Here is a 21,513-nt window from a genome sequence, read left to right as displayed (position 1 = left end):
CTGGCCAGGGCTCAGGCAGCTTTCCTCAAACACACTGGAAGGCAGACAGGCATACTGGGACCTAGCAGAGAACAAAATATACAGAAACAATATCAGAAAGAAAAAAAAAAAAACCCCATTGAGCAGAAAGAAATGCTTCTCTCTTCACACAAAGATATCATTCTGAATTATACAATGGATTGTTTTTCCAAAGCAACAAACCTTCTTAACAATACCTTTTGAAGAAAAACAATGTTATTCATCTTCAAAAGTGAAAACAACAGGTATCTTTGGTTCCTTTAGGCTCTAAGATGAGGTATCAATCATATGCAAGTCACAGCTATTCCGAAACCCTCTTTGTTTGCTTGTCTGTTTTTCAATTCTAAGGCAGAATCATTATTCCACTATTATTTGAAATCAGGTTATTTCTCAGAAGTAGAAAAAAATCTAATAATTTCTTATGAGTACATTATCCTAAAACGTAGTGAGACAATTTTCAGCGTTGCCGCGCCCCCCTGGGTGTTCATTAAAGTCATCAAGGAGCATGGTGTGACCCAGCATTAATGGAACATAGTGTGAGCGGCTCTGTGAGGCAAGTGTTGATACTGATTGCAAATTGTGCAAGATGATGCATACAGGAATCCCGGGATTCTGCAATGAAGTAGCATGGAGTGGTTTATAAAAGGCAGAGTCCTGAAACATAAGACAGCTTGTAAAGGAAAGAATCCTTTTCTCTTGTTCAACTATGAATTTAATGCTGAGCTACTAAATGGCCAAGACTAGTAAAGTAGGAGCTCTGGTAAGAATAACCACTTAACTACTTCATATATGTTCCCATCAGTACGTACTGTATACTGGTGTTTCTCAATTTACTATGAGGTTATATAAAGAAATACTGTTAGATAATAGCATAAGCCAAAAAGATAAGTAGCCCACTTACTATCATAGTTTGGTAAAACAGTTCGCTGCTCAGTATTGGCTGTGGCTAGCTGGGTGCCAGCCACAGCCGCTATTTGGCATCATGAGAGTATCATAGTAGGCATTGCTAGTCAGAGAAATAAACAAAAGATCAAAGTCTAAAGCACAATTTCTACTATGAATTACTTTTGTGCTATCATGAACTTGAGAAATCTTAAGTTGAGTATGTTGGTGACATACTAAGAATATCAGTATTTTCTTATTCAGTAAGTCTTTTTGTGTTTGTTTTGGTTTTTTTTTTTTTAATCCATCCTGGACCTTGAACTCAAAACCTGATGCTGAGCTTTTTTACTCAAGGGTAGTTCTCTACTACTTGAGCCACAGCTCCACTTCCAGCTTTTTGTGGTTACCTGGAAATAAGAGTTTAGTGGACTCTCCTACCCTGCTGACTTGGAACTGTGATCCTCAGATCTCAGTCTTCAAGTAGGTAGGATTACATGTGTGAGCTAAGACATGTGAATCAGTGAAGACAATAATGTATTTTTGTTGATTTTGTTTTCACACACACAACATATATATATATATATATATATAAACTATATATATATATAATTATATATATATATATATATATAAATTTTAAGTAGTTTTACAAAGGGGTTTCAATTCAACATGTCAGTTTAAAAGTACAATGCATCTTGAACAATGTCACCTTTTTCATCGTTCTCCCCCACCTACTCCAACCCCACCCATCCCCCACCAGTTACCAAGTTCCATTTTCACAAATTTGTTTTTGCTTTTGTTTTTGCATAACTACAAACATGCTTATACTTGTAGGCAGGCAATCTACTACATAGCCAGGCTTCTAGCCTTGTATCTCTGTTTTCAAAGCATCATTTAAAAAATTTCATTTCACTTGATAATTAATGTTTTCAGTGCTATACCTCCATATACAATGGTACAATGTTAGTAAAATAAATTAGCAAGGTTAATTAGGTCAAATTGTGAACTAAGTTAATGAACATGTTTACACTAGCTGGGTATAGTCAAAGCTAATGGATAGAATCTACAGCTAGGCCTAGCACTCTATGCCTAGATGCTATGCAGATAATCCTGTCCTTTGAAAGCTGACATTAACTGTCTTCCCATTCTGAGTACCTAACTGCAATCACTTACTGGATGTATTGAGTGAAGGCTGAAAGTAAATAAGTCAACATTACATGAAGGTTGTATCTGGTGTCACAGAGAAGAAAGAACATGGTAGAGGGAGGAGAATGGGGGGAATGGTGGTTGCCCCTTCTTCGCTGTCTGCTGCAGGCCTTTCTTAGTTTGCGAAGCTCCAGGGCCCTGGATCTGCATCCTTGCTGTGCTACCACTGAGTTCAGGCAGTAGGGCAAGGGGCAGGGAGAGCAAAGAGGGAAGTAAGAAATCAGAGAGGGCTCCCCAGCAGGGAAGCTACAGTGGTGTGCACACCCCTATCCCCTGCAGCACTGGCTGGAGTGAGGTACCCAGGAAGAGGATGGAGGGGGAGGCAGGCAGCCAGGTTGTCTCCACCTACTTTTCAAAGACCCAAGAAGTCAAACTGAAAGAAAAAAGGATTTAGCCTCTTCTTACACAGGGTCTTCTCTCTTCCTTTGAACATGACTTTAAAAAAGAAAAGGCAAGGTTGAAAGGGAACACAAAGGAAAGTCAGAAGCATGCCTAGAGAGTTAAAACACATGGGGAGAGCTCCAGTGAATCAGCAGTCAGTACGTTTTGGAAGGGACCCACTCAGAGGGGGTTTCTGGAGGCCTGGCACACCGCCACTGCTGACTTTCTGTTCAAAGAACAGAAATTGAGAGGAAAATGGGAGCGCCGGCTTCCTTCTGCATTCTTGGTTCATACCCCTGCTTCCTTTCTAGGATGTTGCCAAACATCTCCATGTCATCATCTACATGTTGCCTCCTTTGGGAAATCCTTCCTGACGAGCAGGGCAGCACTTCCTCTAGTAACTTTTAGAGGTCACTGAGGCAGAACCCTCCTTACTTAATGGACACATCCGTCATGCGCCAGGGGTGAAAAATATGGACACACATCCGCACATTATAGGAGTTTACATAATCATACCAAATCGTTACACTATGCACTACATATTTTATCAGTCTCTTAATTAGAAGACTATAAATGAGTCATAAGCAGACATCATATTGCTGACTTCTTTGAATTCCTATTTTGCCCATTAGAGCACTTTAAGCAGAGTAGAGCAGGCACTGTTTAAACACACACGCATGTGTCCACACGTAATTGTACACACATACATGACTCATACACACACTTTATACACACACGCACAACTTCAATGTAAATTTTGAAATCAATAGGAAATCTATATTTTTATGTATCACTGAAACATGCTACCATACGTGAACTTTGCGGAAAGAAAATTCAACTTTGTATTTGGCATAAATTCTCACCTTTCACCATATATTCTAAATATTAAAAAGTATATATATATATATATATATATATATATCTTAGTCCAAGGAAAGAAAAAATTAATTTTAATTTCCAACATATTAAATATAAGATGACAAAAGGTTTTAATCATTATTATGAAGATTATAGAAATGTTTATTAAAACAAATTAAGGGAAGAAGAGAAAAGAAGCAGTTCTGATATTAGCAACTGGAATAATTAAAATGATTTCTGAAGGGATATAAAAAAGAATGTCATGAGCCAAGGACAGCGTCTCCTACTTACAATCTTAGTTACTCAGGAGGTAGGGGCCTAGAGGATTGTGGTTTGAGTTCACAAGCTGGGAGTGGGGGCAAAGCCTGTTCTCCCAGCTACATGGGAAATACAAATAACTAAAAGGATCATGGTGCAGGCCAGCCTTGCAGCATAAACATAGGACCATATTCAGAAAATAACTAAAAGTAAAAAGCACTGAGAGCACAAATTAAGGAATGTGACACTTGCCTAACAGGCAGAACGTTCTAAGTTCAGACCACCCTGAATGTATATTTTGAGAAAAATTTCTATTTGTTGCGAAAAAGATATGACAACTTGAAGTTGACTGTAGATGGATTAACTCCTCATTTGACTTTAATTTTCCAACTAGTCAAGTGCAGAGGGACTACGTTGTAATTTGTAATTCATGAATCAGTTAGCAGTTACCACGTGATTCGGAATGCTACTGCTCAGTATAGATAGCAGACTGATTACATACCATTCTTTAAATCAGGAAACAACAAGAAAAATACATTTAAATTATAGATTAGCAATTTCCTCAGGGGAGATGAAATAATTTCCATGATTTAATCCATCTTCCTTCCTTCTCTTCTTTTTTTCATTTCCTTTGCTTTCTTATTTAGCAAGTATTTATTTTTTATAAGCCTCAGAAAATTCCATCTGATAGCAACCATGGTATGAATAATAAATATTCTTCATAATTTGATTTTCCTTACTTACCCTAATCGATAACAGCATTTCTTAAATAGAATGATCTGTGCTGAGTATTAGTCTCTTCTTCCAAGTGCACTAACCCTGTTCTTGTTCTGACAACATATCTCAGTCTGAAACAGGAGCCATTTTGTAAATCTTTTATTTCCTTACCTAAGTTGAGATGAGTTATGACCTTAGCTATAAAAATTACTAAAAAGACTATTATGAGAAAAAGGAGAGAGAATGTAGTCAAAACTTCAACATATATCCTACAAAATTAAAAGTAAGAGAAGGATGGGTTGGGAGGAATGGGTTGGAAGGAATGGGTGAGAATGTTGAAAGGGGTAACATTGATCAAGATGCATTGTATTCATAAAATGCTTTTCTGAATGGCAACTCCTTTGTACAACTACTTAAAGATAATACAAATATTTTAAGACTATGATAATATGGGTAGAGATTAGTTGGACATAAGAGAAATAAAGCTCTCTGACATTATCATTTAAAGATCTGATTATCAGCCAAAGAAAGAAAGAAAGAAGGAAAGAACGAAAGAACGAAAGGAAGAAGAAAGAAAGAAAGAAAGAAAGAAAGAAAGAAAGAAAGAAAGAACAAAAGAAAGAAAGAGAAAGAAAGAAAAAGGAAGGAAAGAAGGAAGGTAGGAAGGTAGGAAGGAAGGAAGGAAGGAAAAAAGAAAGGGAGAGAGGGAGGGAGGGAAGGAAGGAAGGAAGGTAGGTGAAAGAAAGGAAGAAAGGAAGAAAGAAAGAAAGAAAGAAAGGAAGGAAGAAAGAAAGAAAGGAAGGAAGGAAGGAAGGAAGGAAGAAAGAAAGAAAGAAAAAGAAAGAAAGAAAGAAAGAAAGAAAGAAAGAAAGAAAGAAAGAAAGAAAGAAAGAAAGAAAGAAAGAAAAAGAAAGAAAGAAAGAAAGAAAGAAACCAAGCTTGCAAGCAAGCAGAATTCAAATTAAAAGTTTGGTTTATGATGTCATGTTTTTCCAAAGGACTCAATGTCAAGAGTCAGACAGTCCAAATATTATCTTCATCCTGGAATGAGAAAATGAAGATGATCTCTGGAAGTATTAGAAGGGAGCAAGACTTAACTTTTGCTCAAACACTTTGACATAGCCTGCTCCTACAAGATGCATAGTAAATAGCAAGTACTTGTGCCCCTTTGTGAGTGTCAGAGTTTAAAAAAATGAGAGTGATTTTTCTCTCACTAGGGTAGTTCTCAAGGATAATCTATATCCTATAGCACCAGGATTAAGAACAACAGCACAGAGGTCACTACTTCATGCCATAATGTCCAATTACTGTGCCACCTCATCTGCTGATTTTGTTTCCCAGCTCTCCACATAACAGACGTTTGAAGGCCTTTAAAGAAACATCCTAGAACTCTGATCAGAAATAAATTTCATTCATTTTTAATGCTGACCTTTCTTTCTTTTTATTAATGGGAAAGTGTTGCAATATTGAATGAGGAAGACAGCAAATAACAAAGCCGACACAACTCATTTTTCAGCTATGAATCAGGCCCAATATAAAATCACCCATGCAGCTCTCTACCAAGTGCTCATGCCTTCAATAGAAGAAAGTCATACATAATGTAGCAAGGAGTGTTGACAGGGTGACATGGCCACAGAAGACTGGGAGAATTTGCTGGTGTGGACATGGGAATGTAAGGTGTGAACAGGACCTAAGGAGATTTCACATTTCCATTAACTATGTCTTGAAGTTAAGTTGTGTTTTTGCTTAACACCTGCATTAACAGAAGGCTTGCTGAAAGTAAGCTTGTGATTTCTCACATATTCAGATTAAACACACATACAAACCCCAAATGACATCATTTCCTTACTGACACTTCAGTATTCAAGTGCTCATGGCCTTGGTAAACATATATAAACATTATTTAAATTATCATAGGTTATAAAGCTCCTTTTTGAAATAAATATAAGTTGATACATGTATTAAAATGATGATTTTTTTAAGCCAATGGATGTTGGGGTTGAGATGGTCAATATTTGAGCTTTTAATGCTGAGATACCCTTGGAATAACATATTTCCATGAGTATGTTCAGATTTCCAAAGGTTAAGGATAATTTAGAGAGATGGCTAAATATACCAGAATAACATCCAATTGTAGTTTCTTGATACAAATAAGAAAAAGTAGAATGTATAAATGATTTGAGGATAGTCACTTAAAACACCTAAATGATCACAAACAAGGCTACACTAAAGCTACCAGCACAACCATGTTTATCACAGCGTTATTTACCATAGCTAAGTTATGGAACCAACCTAGTTGCCCCTTAGTATATGAATGGATCAAGAAGATGTGATATATTATATATTACATATAATATATAATATATATCTAATGGAATTTTTATGCCTCCATCAGAAAGAATGACATTGCCCCATTTGTTAGGAAATAGAAAGACTTGGAAAAAAATTATATTAAGTGAAGTAAGCCAGGCCCAAAGAAACGTAAGTCCCATGGTTTCCCCTTATTTGCAATAACTTGTACATGTGTAGGACAAGCAGAAGAGGTAAAAAGCTATGTAAATATGACCATATAAGATGGTGCTAAGTGAAATGAACCCCAAAGTAGGGACACAAGTGGTTTTATCTTTCTTGCTATTGATTTTAATGTATTTATAATGTACTATGTTATTTTTTTGTTACTTTTGTATGTTTTTTCCCCATGGTATAACCCCTGTTTTCACTGTATTTGTTTCTGGTGCCCTGCATCTTGGATATACATTTTTCTAATTTGGGGAGGGGAAGGGAAATAACAAAATCATGAAATAAGAATATAGGTTTACCCACTGTAACAATGAGGCATACAAGACACTATGTTGAAAATGAACTTTACAACTTGGGGGGCAAGGGGAGAGGGGAGTTGGGGAGGTGGAGAGGGAAGGGATGGTAGGGGAAAAAACAAAGGAGGCAACAATGCTCCATAGGAAATGTACTCATTACCTTACTCATGTAAATGTAACCCTTTTGTACACTATTTTTACAATAAAATATATTTTTAAAACACGCACATAAATGAATAGATACAAAGTATTGGCTGTGCAGTGTCTACCATTAAACTATGAGACAATAATTTATTATCTGCAGAAAACAGAAAACATAGGTTGTACCAAAAACAAGTAAAATTCTGGGTCAATATTTCAGCATGTTATCACAACAATATATACTTTAAGTTTATGACAGGATACATATACACTTGGGAAGTTAGCAAACCAATAAGGATCACATAAACATGCCCATCATTCACCAAAAGTTCCTTGGAATCTACTGATGATCCCTCCTTTAAACCTCATCCCTTTCTAGTCCCTTATTACCATATATTAGTTTGCATTTGCTAAATTTTATTAAAATAGAATTATGTTGCATAGATGATTACAAGTTTTTTTTAAAAATATGTCTATATCCTAATTCCTAAAACCTGGGAATAATGCCTTACATAGAGAAAAGGGTGTTTTCAGATAAAAGATGTTGAGGTGGGGAGATCATACTGGCTTTCTCTGGAGATGCTCTGATTCCAGCAAGTTTGTGGTAATTGTTATGACAGCAATAGAAAACTAATATATAGTTCTTTTGTTTCTTACTTTTTTCAGCTACATATAATTATTTTCAGATTTTTCTGCATTGAGTCATGTATCAATAATTCATTCTGTTTTTATTGCTGAATAGCATTTCTTTATATGGATATACAGAGACTGTTTATCACTTCATCTGTTGGTGAATATTTGAGTTGTTTCTAATTTGGAAAGATTGCAAGTCAGAATGCAATGAATGAACACTTGTGGACATATTTTGAGGGACACAGGTTTTCTTTTTTTTTGTTCTTAATATATATTTTTATTGTAAAGATTCTGTGCAGAGGGGTTACAGTTACAGTTACCTATCAAGCATTGTTATCCCCTCCTTTATTTTTCTCCTACCATTCCTTTCCTCCCTACCTCTGCAACTCCTCTCTCCCCTCCCCCCAAAAGTTGTAAAGTTCATTCTCAACATCTGTACATCTCATTGTTACAATGGATCATCCTGTACCCTTATTCTGGCATTTTGTTATTTCTCTTCTCCTCCCCAAATTAGTAAAATGTATATACAAGATGCAGGACACCAGAATCAAATACAGTGACAACAAGGGGTATACTATGTGGGAAGAACATACAAAGAAACAACAACAAAAAAAATCACACAGTACATTAAAAAGAGTGACAAGAAAGATAAAATCTCTGGGACACAGGATTTTATTTCTCTTATATAAATAGCAACTTGATGCCGGGCGCTGGTGGCTCACATCTGTAATCCTAGCTACTCAGGAGGCTGAGATCTGAGGATCGCGGTTCAAAGCCAGCCCGGGCAGGAGAGACCGTGAGACTCCTATCTCCAATAACCACCAGAAAACCTGGAAGTGGCGCTGTAGCTCAAGTGGTAGAGCGCTCATCTTGAGCTGAAGAGCTGAGGGACAGCGCCCAGGCCCAGAGTTCAAGCCCAATGGCTGACCAAAAAATAAAAAAATAAAAAAATAAAAAAATAGCAACTTGTGGAATAACTGATCATATTGCAACTCTAAGTGTACCTTTTGAAAAAACTGACAAACTATCCTTTTTCATGCCTATCAACAATGTATGAAAATTTCAGAGCTTTGTTTATTAGCTTACAGAAAAAGGGGATTTCATTGTGACATTTCTGCACTTTACACTATATTCCAATCAATCTCACCCTCTATAACACTTCTTCTTCTCCCTGCCCCCAAATCCCCAAAAGGTTTCATTTCACTTGTTCCCATGAACCTATACAATGGGTTTTAACCTTGCTGGAGAATGGATAGTTGTTCTTTTCTATGGACAAAACACACAGTTTAGTGTCTTACAAAAACTTCATTCTTCTGGGGTTTGCCTTTAATGTTTCTTAAACTGAACTATACCAATGTTCAAAAATCTGGCTCAATCGTCCCCATTCAGAAAAAAAGACCCTTCAGAATCTTGACTATCTTATTAATTTTTCTGCTAGCCTGACCAGTAGTAACCACCACTATTCCCAATCTTTACAACTCTTTCCTATGATTCTTCTCACCTTGAACAGTTTCCTTGACTGCCTCAGCCAGTCAGTATGTAGCTAAGTACTTAAGGGAGCTCATCCCCTTTCTGGGCAACATCCTTCTCTCTCCCCCTTTATCCTAGAAGCCTCAGGTTCACAACCCTTCCAACTCAATCTATTTAGCCCTTTGAGCACTGTTTCTTGTTTGAGGATACTTTCTAACTCCTTCCTTTTCCCATTTCCATCCTCCCATCATCCTCATTGTGAAATACATTTTTTTGACTTTGGACAAAGCACATCAATAGTCAGAAAACTTTAAACACATCAATAGTCAGAAACTCCAATACCCACAGACATCAAATTGCTGTAAATAAGTGGGTCACCACATAATAGATCTTCTATTTATCTGTTGAAAATATTAAATTTCACATTGGTTAAACCTAATTTTTTATGTTGATATTAGCTATTTTTTAACTAATAAGAATAATTGGCATAAAACTAATTGTACAGAGAATTATCTTAGAAATGCTCATTATATCTTCCTGCATTTGGTATTAAGAATATAAACAAAAATGTATAGCAGCAAATTGAGTAAACACAAGACATTTTACTCATAGGAGAACCAATCTAACTTTTAAAGATAAGAGCCTTACAACTTGGAGGGGGAAGGTGGAGATGGGAGAGTAGGAGAAAATGAAGGAGGGGGTAACTATTGAAAAAAAATGTACTCATTACCTTACTTGAGTAACTGGAAACCCCCTGTTACAATAAACATAAAAAAATAAATAAAGGTAAGACTTTTTTAACTTACAATGTAATTGTAGTAATTTCAATAAATCTACCAGCCCTCAGAACAGTGGACATAATAATTAGGTGGAAGATGGGTCTCTTCCATAATGAAACAGGAAATTGCAGCAGGATGACACTATCTGGCAGCATGGTGGTCAGAAAGGAAGCACAAATACAAATTTAAATCAAGTATCTAACTCAGTCACCTAGATTATTAAGGTATTACATTACATTCTAGAGCCTGAGAGTATATAGATTATCTCTAAATTTTGCATTTGGGTATCAGAACATTTTATCAACATCAGGTTGTACTTAGAGGGATTATCTCTTGAACACTTGGACTAAGATCCATGAAGTCCCTGAAAATGGCTAAAATTTCAACAGTTTTCATTTAATTGCACTCTGGCTTGTAGCTGGACATTCTCTCTCTGAGTGTCCTGATACCTCTTATGCCACACTATTCAGCCCAGTGCTTAATTGTAGTTGGACTTACCAAATGAGTGGATGAGAAAATGGATACATAAATGGATGGGTAGACAACTACATTTTTTTGTTTAATTCTCATTTAACAAATTCAAGATTAAATCCTTTTTTAAAAAACATTGTTTGCTTCAGAATGAAATTTGTGATTGACATGTCTTTTTCTTAAATTACTTAAAAGTTTTTTTAAAACATCCATAATTTACAACAGACATATAACCATTTAACGGTGTTGAATGTTCTTGTCTCTCTGATGGGGCTTTCTGCAAATATCTTCAAAAGAAATTCCACAAAAATTCGGAAAAGTAAGAAAACAGAAAACTTATTTTGGTGCCATTGACACTATAATCTCAAATAGCACATACTTTTTAAAAAGTAACATTCACAGACAGAATCATTGTACAATTTTATATCATTCTACTACCTTATGCAAATCATTTAAACCCTTATTCCTAGTAGTTAGAAGTTAATGGACTATTTTTTTTTCTTCTTTTTTGCTCTCTACAAAACGTGGCAGTTCTGGCTAAAATGGTATGTCCTGGAAAAAATTCACCATTTAATTCTTCGCATGAAGTTTCCCTTTTCTTTTCCTTTATTACAAAAGAGAGTGATCTTGACATAGGATCAAACTGTTTGCCCCCAAATGCCTTTATGAATGTATCACAGAGGTAGAGGAATGTGCAACTTAGATTACTGGCTTCTGGCAGGCTTTCCTTGAGCCAATTACTGAAGACTTTCATTTACATATAAATAGCTCAGAAATTCCAGCACAAATGTACTTGAAAACACTGAATCAAGTTGTTCACAAAAACATGGATTAGGTGCATTTCAATTTAATTTAAAGGTGTTTACAACAAGCATGTATTCAAATAAATAAAAGAAATGGAATCAATTTTTATTACACAGAGCAACATCATTTTAAATTATTGCAATTATCCCTTCAAGTGCTTTTAAAACCTTCAGTCAAGTTTCTTTTCACGTGCTTTTAGTATTTTGCCAAATAGAAAAAAATAAAGATTTGTGGTGTGATATTAGGATATATACTTTATTTCCTGTTAAGTTTTATCTGTGTATGCCAGAGATGTCTCTTGAGCTAACTAAGGTCTTATAAAAATGTAAATAGAACAAAGTGTGTTTTTCTAAAATAATTCACTTTTATTTTTCTGGATAATCTGGTTTAGATTTTCTGTCTTCATCATGTTGTCTCTTACATGATTTTTTAAATGAGTTTAACTTCATTAGCAGTCTCTATCCCTTAACTCATCATGGATTAACTACTTGTTCTATTGTTTTACAGCCCTTTGGAGCCATTTCAACTTCCACTGTAGTTTCACAACTGGATTTCATGGATGGTGTAAACAAAGGAATCTATGGTGGGAAACAAACCACAGTGTGAATAACTAGTAAGTTCTGTTTTGCTGAATTCATTTGGTATTCTAGTATAAAAGAGGCACAGAAAAAACTCATTCATACACTGAAATATTGATGACATTTACATTTTAAAAATAGAGTGAAAAAATCATTTGTTCTTTATAAATATCTGAAAATATTTAGTTCACTGCAGATAAAGAAGGACAAATTAAAAAAAAAACAAATAGTTGTGGTAGGGTGGAGGAAGAAAAGAGGAGAGAAGAAGGAATGGAAGAAGGGAGGAAGGAAGGAAGAGAGAAAGAAAGGGAAAGATTTTCTGTGAATCAAACTGGTGATGTATAATTGGCTATTGGTGTTTAATGGGAAGTGCTTGCTGGGGGTGGGGGGGGAGATTCTAAGCCATGCCCACAGTGGAAAGGTGGGTGCTCTTTAGACACTGCTGGAGGACATGCAGAACTGACTATTATGCTGAGTTTCATCTTCTGTTGATAAACCCTAGACATTATTGATTATCTGCCATGTGTACGGAAGTCTAATACCATTTCTGTAAGTGTTACACATTGTTCAGACACAATCCTTGATATACCTAAAGGAAGGGCAAATAATTCATAGCTCCATATTTCAGGCAGCAGAATGGTGTCAGAATAGAAAGAAACTTTAACTCACATATCAAAGCAGTATTATTATACTTAAGAACAGAAGTTTTCTAACTTGAAAAACACAAGGAGGAAAAATGATTTCTCTAGGGTTTGCACTTATTGAGCAAGAAGTTTACCACTAGAGTAATGTCCCTAGCACTGAGAAATGATTTTTCAAAAATTGAAAGCAAAAGCAAAATGAAACATATTTAGTAATGAGACTGAAATATATAGAAGGAAAATAAGATATACCTTTTAGAGGATAACTTTTTTTTTCTTTTTTGTTGGGGCCTGAACTCTAGGCCTGGGTGCTGTCCCTCAGCTCTTCAGCTCAAGGCTAGCGCTCTACCACTTGAGTCACAGTGCCACTTTCAGCTTTTTCTGTTTATGTGGTGCTGAGGAATTGAACCCAGGGCCCCATGCATGTAAGGCAAGCACTCTGCCACTGAGCCACCTACGCAGCCCCGGATAATTTTTTAATGTTCATAAATTAAAGGTTCAGAGGCTTAATTTTTTTTTTAAGTTCACAAAACAACTAACTGACAAAAAGTTTCTCCCTAAAAATTAATAGTATAATGATTTTTATCTTGAAGGCAGTGTTGAATATTAAACCCAGGACCTCAAAAGCACTTTACCACTTGAGCTATACTACCTAGCTCTTTTATTGATTGATTGATTTTGTTTTTGAGATAATGTCTCCTTCACTTTGCAGTCTGCCTTCAAACTTATGATAGTCCTGACTCCTTCTCTAGATAGCACCACCATACCTGTCTAGTACATTGATTTGTTATAGAATTTGCTTTTTCTTTCTTTTGTCAGGCATCCAAACAACTAATGGTATTACTGCTTTCAAATAACTCACAAATTCAGCAATGACCTTTAGAGGTTTATTCTTAGCCAAAGCTTGTAAAAGTTCACCTGCTTTGTCAAAGGTAGTAGCCATAAGATTGGTACTTTTGTCACTTTTACTAGATGAAGTACACATACCTACTGTGAACTTAGATCAATGGTAAACATATGGAATCACCTAAAATGTGCCTTAGTCCCTTGTCCTCTACATTTTCTTCCTTTCTTCACTGATTTATATATTATACAATTAGATTTTGCATCAGTAGAGGGAAATACCTGTATTTTCCATGATAGCTGAATATACTTAGTAGTCATCTTTCTAAACAAAGATAATGGGAAAAGTCTATGATGAGATTTTTTTTATGCAGTGGAAAAGTGATGTGATTTATTTGTAATGAAGATGGTAATATTGTCTGTGAAAGCACTTATTAAATAGGCAGCCAGAGGAGGTGGGGGAAGAGGGGTGAAAAGAGCTGTGCTGTATTTCAGTATGGGCCTCGTTACCTGAGAAGCTGATTCCTTAATAGGTACTAGACACCGCCAACATACTAAGCCTCACTTTAGTATTCCCTGGGTTTCTTTGCTCTTTTTTTTCTCTTAATAGCACAATATGTTGCTAAGGAAAAGGCTATGTATAAAAAAAAAATAAGTGACTTACATATGCAATCTAAAACAATTGGGTTTGGAACAGGAAAAGAAATTATGGGTAGGATTGTGAAAAATAACGTTGCAACATTTTCTTCAAATGTCACAGGATTAAGATTTATGGTACATCAATTAAAGTCATATAACCTTTCCATAGAATACCTACTAGCCTTTTAAAAAAATGTTTAAAAGATGTTTAAAAGATGCTGGTAAAACAACTGAGATTCAATTATTTTAAAGGATCCAATGATACTCTTCTAAATAAAGAACAGCTGTGATGGCAAAACAGCCATGTGTTACATAAGTTGTCAACAGTTTAAAACTCATGGACACTGATCCAGTTTCCATAGCCCAGTAGTATAGCCCCAACACAACAGAGACTTCAACGGCTTCTGAGGGATATAGTTCAAGGAAGGTCAAGTACACAATCATACCAGGAAAAGATCTGCTTTCAGCTCTTGGCTTGTGAGAGCCAACAGAGATGAGAGCAGGCAATGTCTCCACACTTTTCAAAGTGTTCCAATGAGCAGTGGAGTCCTCTAGGGAGGTATTGTCTCCATTGTAGATTATGAAAAAAATCATTGAAATATAAAGAGGTCAAGTGACATATTTGGATCAAACTAATAGTAAGCAGCTGAAAGGATATAGCTATACTCTTCTCTCAATGATGTATAAACCATAGGGAGCCCAAGACTTATTGAAGCCACTTGAACTAAATAGTCTAAATTAGCCTATCACTTCCTAGTCCACTAAGAATAGTCAAATACCTTTCTGACATTTTTTAACCAAGCACCTTCTTGGACAATTTTAGATGGTTATATTTAGAAAATAAATATATTAGTATTTCAACTTATTTCTCATCATTTTTTTCCACACTAGCTAAACTGTAGCAACTTCAATCTATCAGCAAGTTTATGAGAGTAGTAAAGGTGAGAAGTTGGTATTCCTGATCTTTAAAAAAAAAAAAAATCATTGTTAGTCAAAGAGGTTAAAAAACTATTGACAGCATAAATAACTTCTGGCAGGACTCCAGATTGTGTTTCACGGGCAGTATGTGTCATGAGACACACAGAAGCACAATCACAGAATGCAGAGCCTAGTCTGCCAGAATGGCCTCTTCTCTTTAAATTCCTGAATCCTTCCAAAGCTAGACTAGAAATCTAGATCCAGCTCCAGGTAAAACATTTGACTCCAAATTTTATTAAGCAAAGTAAGCCAGACCCAAAGAAACATAGGTTGCATGATTTCCCTCATTTATGGTAACTAGAAGGTGCCTATAAATCTACAGGTAAACACACTGGATGGTTAAAAAAAAAAAAACAAACAACTTTACAACTTTGGCGGGGGAGGGGAGGGAGGTGGGAGGGAATGGGAAGGGGAAACAAAGGAGGAGGCAACAATGCTTGATAAATGTACTCATTACCTTGACCATGTAATTGTAACCCCTCTGTATGGCATTTTCACAATTAAAAAAAAAAAGAAAAGAAAACAAACTTGGGACATGATAAATTACACAGGTCTTAGATAGTCACACAGTGAGACCAAAAGAGGATATTTATTTATAGGAGCAGATCACAAATGCTCAATACCTATTTGCATCTGATCATATAAAATAACCTTTTTGAAAATGAATTCCAAGAAGTGGAAACAAGATTTTTTTTGTTGTAGTTGCTGTTTTTGTTGTCTTTTCCTTTCATCTTGTTAACTTATTTGTGTTTGGGAGTGTGAGGAGGGGCATAGAAAAGATAGAACAGATGGAACAAGGGGTGAACAAATGTAACCGTAGTACTCCCTACACATTATGTGAAAAATGAACTATACAACTTGCAGTTAGGGACAGAAGGGGAAAATTGGGAGAGAATGTGGGAAGGGGTGACATGGTTCTAAAAGAAATGTACTCATGGGGCTGGGAAGGTGGCTCAGTGGTAGAGCACTTGCCTTGCATGCATGAGGCCCTGGGTTCAATTCCTCAGCACCACATAAGCAAAAAGAAAAAAAGCCAGAAGTGGCACTATGGCTCAAGTGGTAGAGCGCTAGCCTTGAGCTGAAGAGCTGAGGGACAGTACCCAGAGTTCAGGCCCCACAACCGGACACCCCCCCCCCCAAAAAAAGGAAAAGAAATGTATTCATTATGTAATTGTAACCCCTCTGTACATCACCTGTACAATAACAATAAAATACTTAAAAGACAAATGGCTGTGTGCCAGTGGCTCACACCTGTAATCCTAGCTAATCAGGAGGCTGAGATCTGAGGATCGAAGTTCAAAGCCAGGCTGGGCAGGAAAGTCCATGAGACTCTTATCTCCAGTTAACTACCAGAAAACTGAAAGTGGTGCTGTGGCTCAAGAGTAGAGTGCTTGCCTTGAGCTAAAGAGCTCAGGGACAGTGCCCAGGCCCATAGTTCAAGTCCCACAACTGACAAAAAAAGAAAAGAAAAAAAAAAGACAAAGAGCAATGAGAAGTAGGTACAGGACTGAACTTTTTGCATCTACTTATTGACAGGAAACTAGATCATGGACAGAATTTATTTTTTGTCCAGAGCCTGGGCACTGTCTTTGATCTTTTTTAAAAAAAAATTGTTATCCTAAAGGTATTATAAAGGTGTTATTATAAAGGGTTACAGTTACATAAGTCAGTTAATGAGAACATTTCCTTTTGTACAATGTCACCCCCTTCCCTTGCTCTCTCCCAGTTTTTCCCTCCAGTCCTCACCCACAAGTGGTATAGCTCATTTTCAACATAGTGTCTAACATCACTGCTGCATTTGTTCACCCTTTGTCCCACCATTTCTGTGCTCCTCTTTACCCTTACCAAAACCGATAAAATCATTCAAGGCTTGCATTAGGCTACTTGAGCCACAGCTTCATTTCTGGACTTTCTTTCCTTTAGGGGGTGGGGGCAGTAGGGAGGTGGTTAATTGGAGATAAGAGTCTCAATAATTTCCTACCTAGCTGGCTTCAAGCCACAACTCTCGTATCTCAGCTTCCTGAGTAGCTAGGATTGCAGGCATGAGCACCAGCACCCAGTGGGAATTACTTTTTAAATACTAATCAATTTTCTATACTTTCCCATCATCTAAAATGAAGAAAAAAATGGAAAAATCAACAAAATATGCTAAATATGGATGTTACATTAAAGAGCTTTTTCTTTCATTACACAACTACACAATTTCCCTATTTTCCCATTTAATGTGAAAACAAGTGAACGTATAATGAATGTCAGCAGATGATATATAATTGATTTCATTATGAAAAAATAATTCTATTTCTTTTTTTCACATAGGATTTATATAATAAAAACATTTCTCTGAGGAAGTCAGATACAGTGCCAATTTTGATGCTGATCAAATATTTTCCTAAAGAAACCTCACAGTTCCTATTATGAGAACTCCAGCCTAGGGTACTTAGAAGTAGGGCTTGCTTTTTGATATTATCAAATATATATGGTTGATGAAAATGTTTTCACTTGCTTTATATTACTAAAAACCTGATTAACTACTTAGTTATATTTGGTACACTATCAAGCAAAAAGGCATAGGGTGAAAAGAATAAATCAAAGCAAAAGAATATGTACTATTTAATTGTTATATGCATAAAGCCTACCAAAAAGTTTAGCATAGTTCTTCATAAATAACATTCCCTTTGAAACAACACTAGATAGAAAACATGAGTAAAGATTTATTAACCCTAGCATTTATTTCTAATTGGACGTTGAGCAAGGCCTAAGGTAAAATATTGAACAATAGTTTTAAAGAAGTTGAAGAGAGCCGGGCGCCGGTGGCTCACGCCTGTAATCCTAGCTACTCAGGAGGCTGAGATCTGAGGATCGCCGTTCAAAGCCAGCCCGGGCAGGAGAGACCGTGAGACTCCTATCTCCAATAAACCACCAGAAAACCGGAAGTGGCGCTGTAGCTCAAGTGGTAGAGCGCTCGCCTTGAGCTGAAGAGCTGAGGGACAGCGTCCAGGCCCAGAGTTCAATCCCCACGACCGACAAAAAAAAAAAAAAAAAAAAAAAAATAAGTTGAAGAGATCAATGTGAAGGAGAAGAGCATGGCCATCCTTGTTTTTCTTTTAATCTGAAATGAGAAGTGTTCGATTATTTGTCACTATGCTAACTACAGAATTTTTCAGAGATTTCCTTCATTATGGTGTGCTGATAATTTTCACCCTGAATAGATGTTGCTTTTTTTGTTAAATGTTTTATCCACAACTCCTGAGATGATCATGTTTCATCTCTTTTAGTCAATTAATTTGGTTGACTGTGTTGTGCTTGACATATAAACCAACCATTCATTCCTGGGATAGATGCTAATCAGTCATGATATAGACTTTTCCTATTTATTAATGGTGTTCATATGTTGACTTATGAAGAATTGTTATACCTACATTTATGACAGATCCTACTTATTTTTGTTGCTATAACTTATGTTTTTATCACCAAACCTATACTATAAGAAATGTCCTCAAAAGTCACTGAGAAAGGAAGGAGTTGTGACACCAGATGGAAATTTATATCAATATAAAATAGTGAAAATTGCCAGAAACTAAAATCCTCTCAGAAATTAACAAGATGTTTTTTAACATTTATGCAGAGGTTCAAAGGACATAGATTTGTCAAACCTTTTATGAAAAGTCAAAGTTGACTAACTTTACTACCTGACTTCAAGGTTTACTGCAAAACTATTTTTTAAAAGGCAAGGAAAGAGATGAATAAAATAACCATAAGGATTAATGAAATCTACAAATAGACAATGGTGTTAAGGTAATTAACAAGAAAAATGGTGCTAAAGTAATTAACAAGAAATAAATAATCTCAAACAAAATTAGAAAGAATGTGTACATATGGAAAACATGACACATTCTAAACAATATATGATCATGGATTTAAATATAAATCTTGCAATTATAAAACTTATAGAAGAAATTATAAGAGAAAAATCTTTGTCATCTTTTGGTAAAAAAAATATTTCTTCTGCTTTTTATCTTTTTGATTGTGGCATACTGCTCTATCTGATGGGCCTTAGTTCTCCATTCCCCAACAGCCATGTAGCTGCTTAAACATTTTGGCTAACGGGCCAAGGAAGACTTTTTTTTTTTACTATCAATTTTCTACACCATGGCCAATACTAGGCATTCTTTTTCGTTTTTGTTCATCTGGTAAGTAAAAATATTTTGCATTTTCCTGAAAGTTGGTGAGGTTAAGATTCTCTTCATATCTTATTGGGCATGTTTTTTTTTTTTTTTCCTAACTTTCCTTTTCCATATTCTTTGGCTTCTTCCCTCCTGAATTTAATTTTTTCTTATTAATTCTTTGTATGTCTGGATGCAGTTATATCATGTTGACAATCCAATAAGTTGTCTCCAGTTTTGCTTTATAACATCCTTTGATTAACATAAGTTTTAACTTAAACATGTTTGAATGTGTTTCTGTATGGCTTATACTTTTTATGTTTTTTTTTTCTTCCTAATTTACTTTATTGTTGTGTTAGTGGTGATATACAGCAGGGCCTTTACATCCATCAGGTAATAAGTACATTTCTTTTCACATGGTGTCATCTGTTGCCTCATTCTTAGGCCATAAAAAGTATAATCTATAAAGAAACAATGCATTGTGTTTCATTAAAATAAAAATTTGGATAAATTTGAAAGGCTTACAAAAATAAAAAGAGTGATATAAACAATTGCAAAATATATATCTGATAAAGAATTTTTTTTATTTTTTGTCAGTCATGGGGCTTGAACTCTGGGCCTGGGCACTGTTCCTCAGCTTTTCAGCTCAAGGTGAGCACTCTACCACTTGGGCCACAGCGCCACTTCCGGTTTTCTAGTGGTTTATTGGAGATAAGAGTCTCACGGACTTTCCTGCCCGGGCTGGCTTTGAATTGCAATCCTCAGATCTCAGCCTCCTGAGTAGCTAGATTACAGACGTGAGCCACCAGCACCTGGCTCTGATGATTTGTGTCTAGGAAGAGTAAGGAAATCCTGCAACTCAAAACATGTAAAACCTTTTGAAAATGAAGAGGTTTGAATCTATATGATAAGCACATTAACCTATCAGGAAAGGCAAGATGGATCCACATTAAGATGTCAACACACACATAGTAAAGAACAAAACTTACAAAGGTTAATCAATGCTAATCAAAGGTTGGAAAGTATATAGAGGAACTTGAATTCTTATGCATTGCTGATAGGAAAGCACACACCCACTTATACACTTTGCAATTTCTTATAACTTCAACTGATAACCAGTAGTTGCATGCCTAGATATTTACTCATGAAAAGTACAAAAACTGTATGATAATATTCATAGCAGTATTACTGATTATAATAGCTCCACACTAAAATAACCCAAATGTCTCAATAGGTTAAAGCATAAATAACCTACGGTATATCCTTATGATAGAATAATATACCTAAAATAAATAAAGGTACGTAAATCTCAAAAGACATTTATTTAAAGTAATTCCCATATAATTGTAAATCAGGACTGGTGGTATGGAGATAGAAGAGAAGGGCATAGAGTAATTCTCAGGGCAAATGAAATGTTTTTAATCTTAATTTTGCTACAATTTATTAAACTATATTTCAAGCAGAAGAATTTTGATACAAGGAAATAATAATAAAAACAGAAAATAAAGTTACAAAAGCCGAGAAGAGGTAAATGTTCAATTCAGCAATCATGTGTTGGTTTTTGTGTGGCACAAATTGAGATATGGGGTTGAGGTTGAAAGATACATTTGGGCACAATTCTTGCTCTGCAAAGAATAGCATAATTAAGAAGACAAATATGGATACAACCAAGTATGATATAACTGGTATGTGTAATAATGGAGGCATAAATAAAATTAGTCACCAAGAGAAGTGATTGCTTCTACAAGATTCAGAGACGTGGGCCTTAAGAGAGTATTAGGATTCCAGTAGGAATGCACTTAATGGTTTCCCTAGATAGTAATAAAGTGTGTTTCATCAGCTAAAGCTAATAGAAAAGTTAATTCATGGTTTTTCACTAATTATTCTGTGACAAAAAGAAGGGAGGAAAGAACATAAAGAGTACAGGGAAGGAAGGAAGGAAGGAAGGAAGGAAGGAAGGAAGGAAGGAAGGAAGGAAGGAAGGAAGGAAGGAAGGAAGGAAGGAAGGAAGTTAGGAAGGGAGGGAGGGAGGGAAGGAGGGGAAAAAGAGAGGGAGGGAGGAAAGAATATTAGATAAAATTCTGTTTTGCAGAATAGCAATACTCAGAATTTGAGTCTGTAGCATCAAAACATTTTTTCTGTTTTATGCCATATAATTTCGGCACAATAATCAGAATAAACAGGCTAAATTACACTGCATTTCTTTTACCTTAGCTGCAGAATTTTACACTTGATCT

General features: G+C 35.8%; 1 protein-coding gene across 4 annotated transcripts in view; it reads right to left on the bottom strand.

Annotated features, from left to right (window-relative positions):
• Immp2l (inner mitochondrial membrane peptidase subunit 2) overlaps window positions 1-21,513 on the bottom strand; it is an 864,225-nt gene that overhangs the window by 338,795 nt on the left and 503,917 nt on the right. The window lies entirely within an intron of this gene.

Source organism: Dipodomys merriami, unplaced genomic scaffold (genome assembly GCF_024711535.1).
Source record: "Dipodomys merriami isolate MVZ:Mamm:240054 unplaced genomic scaffold, mDipMer1.0.p SCAF_5, whole genome shotgun sequence".
In the NCBI taxonomy this organism is placed as follows: Eukaryota; Metazoa; Chordata; class Mammalia; order Rodentia; family Heteromyidae; genus Dipodomys; species Dipodomys merriami.
Note: the sequence above shows the minus strand (reverse complement) of the source record. Positions and strands in the feature narration are given on the sequence as shown.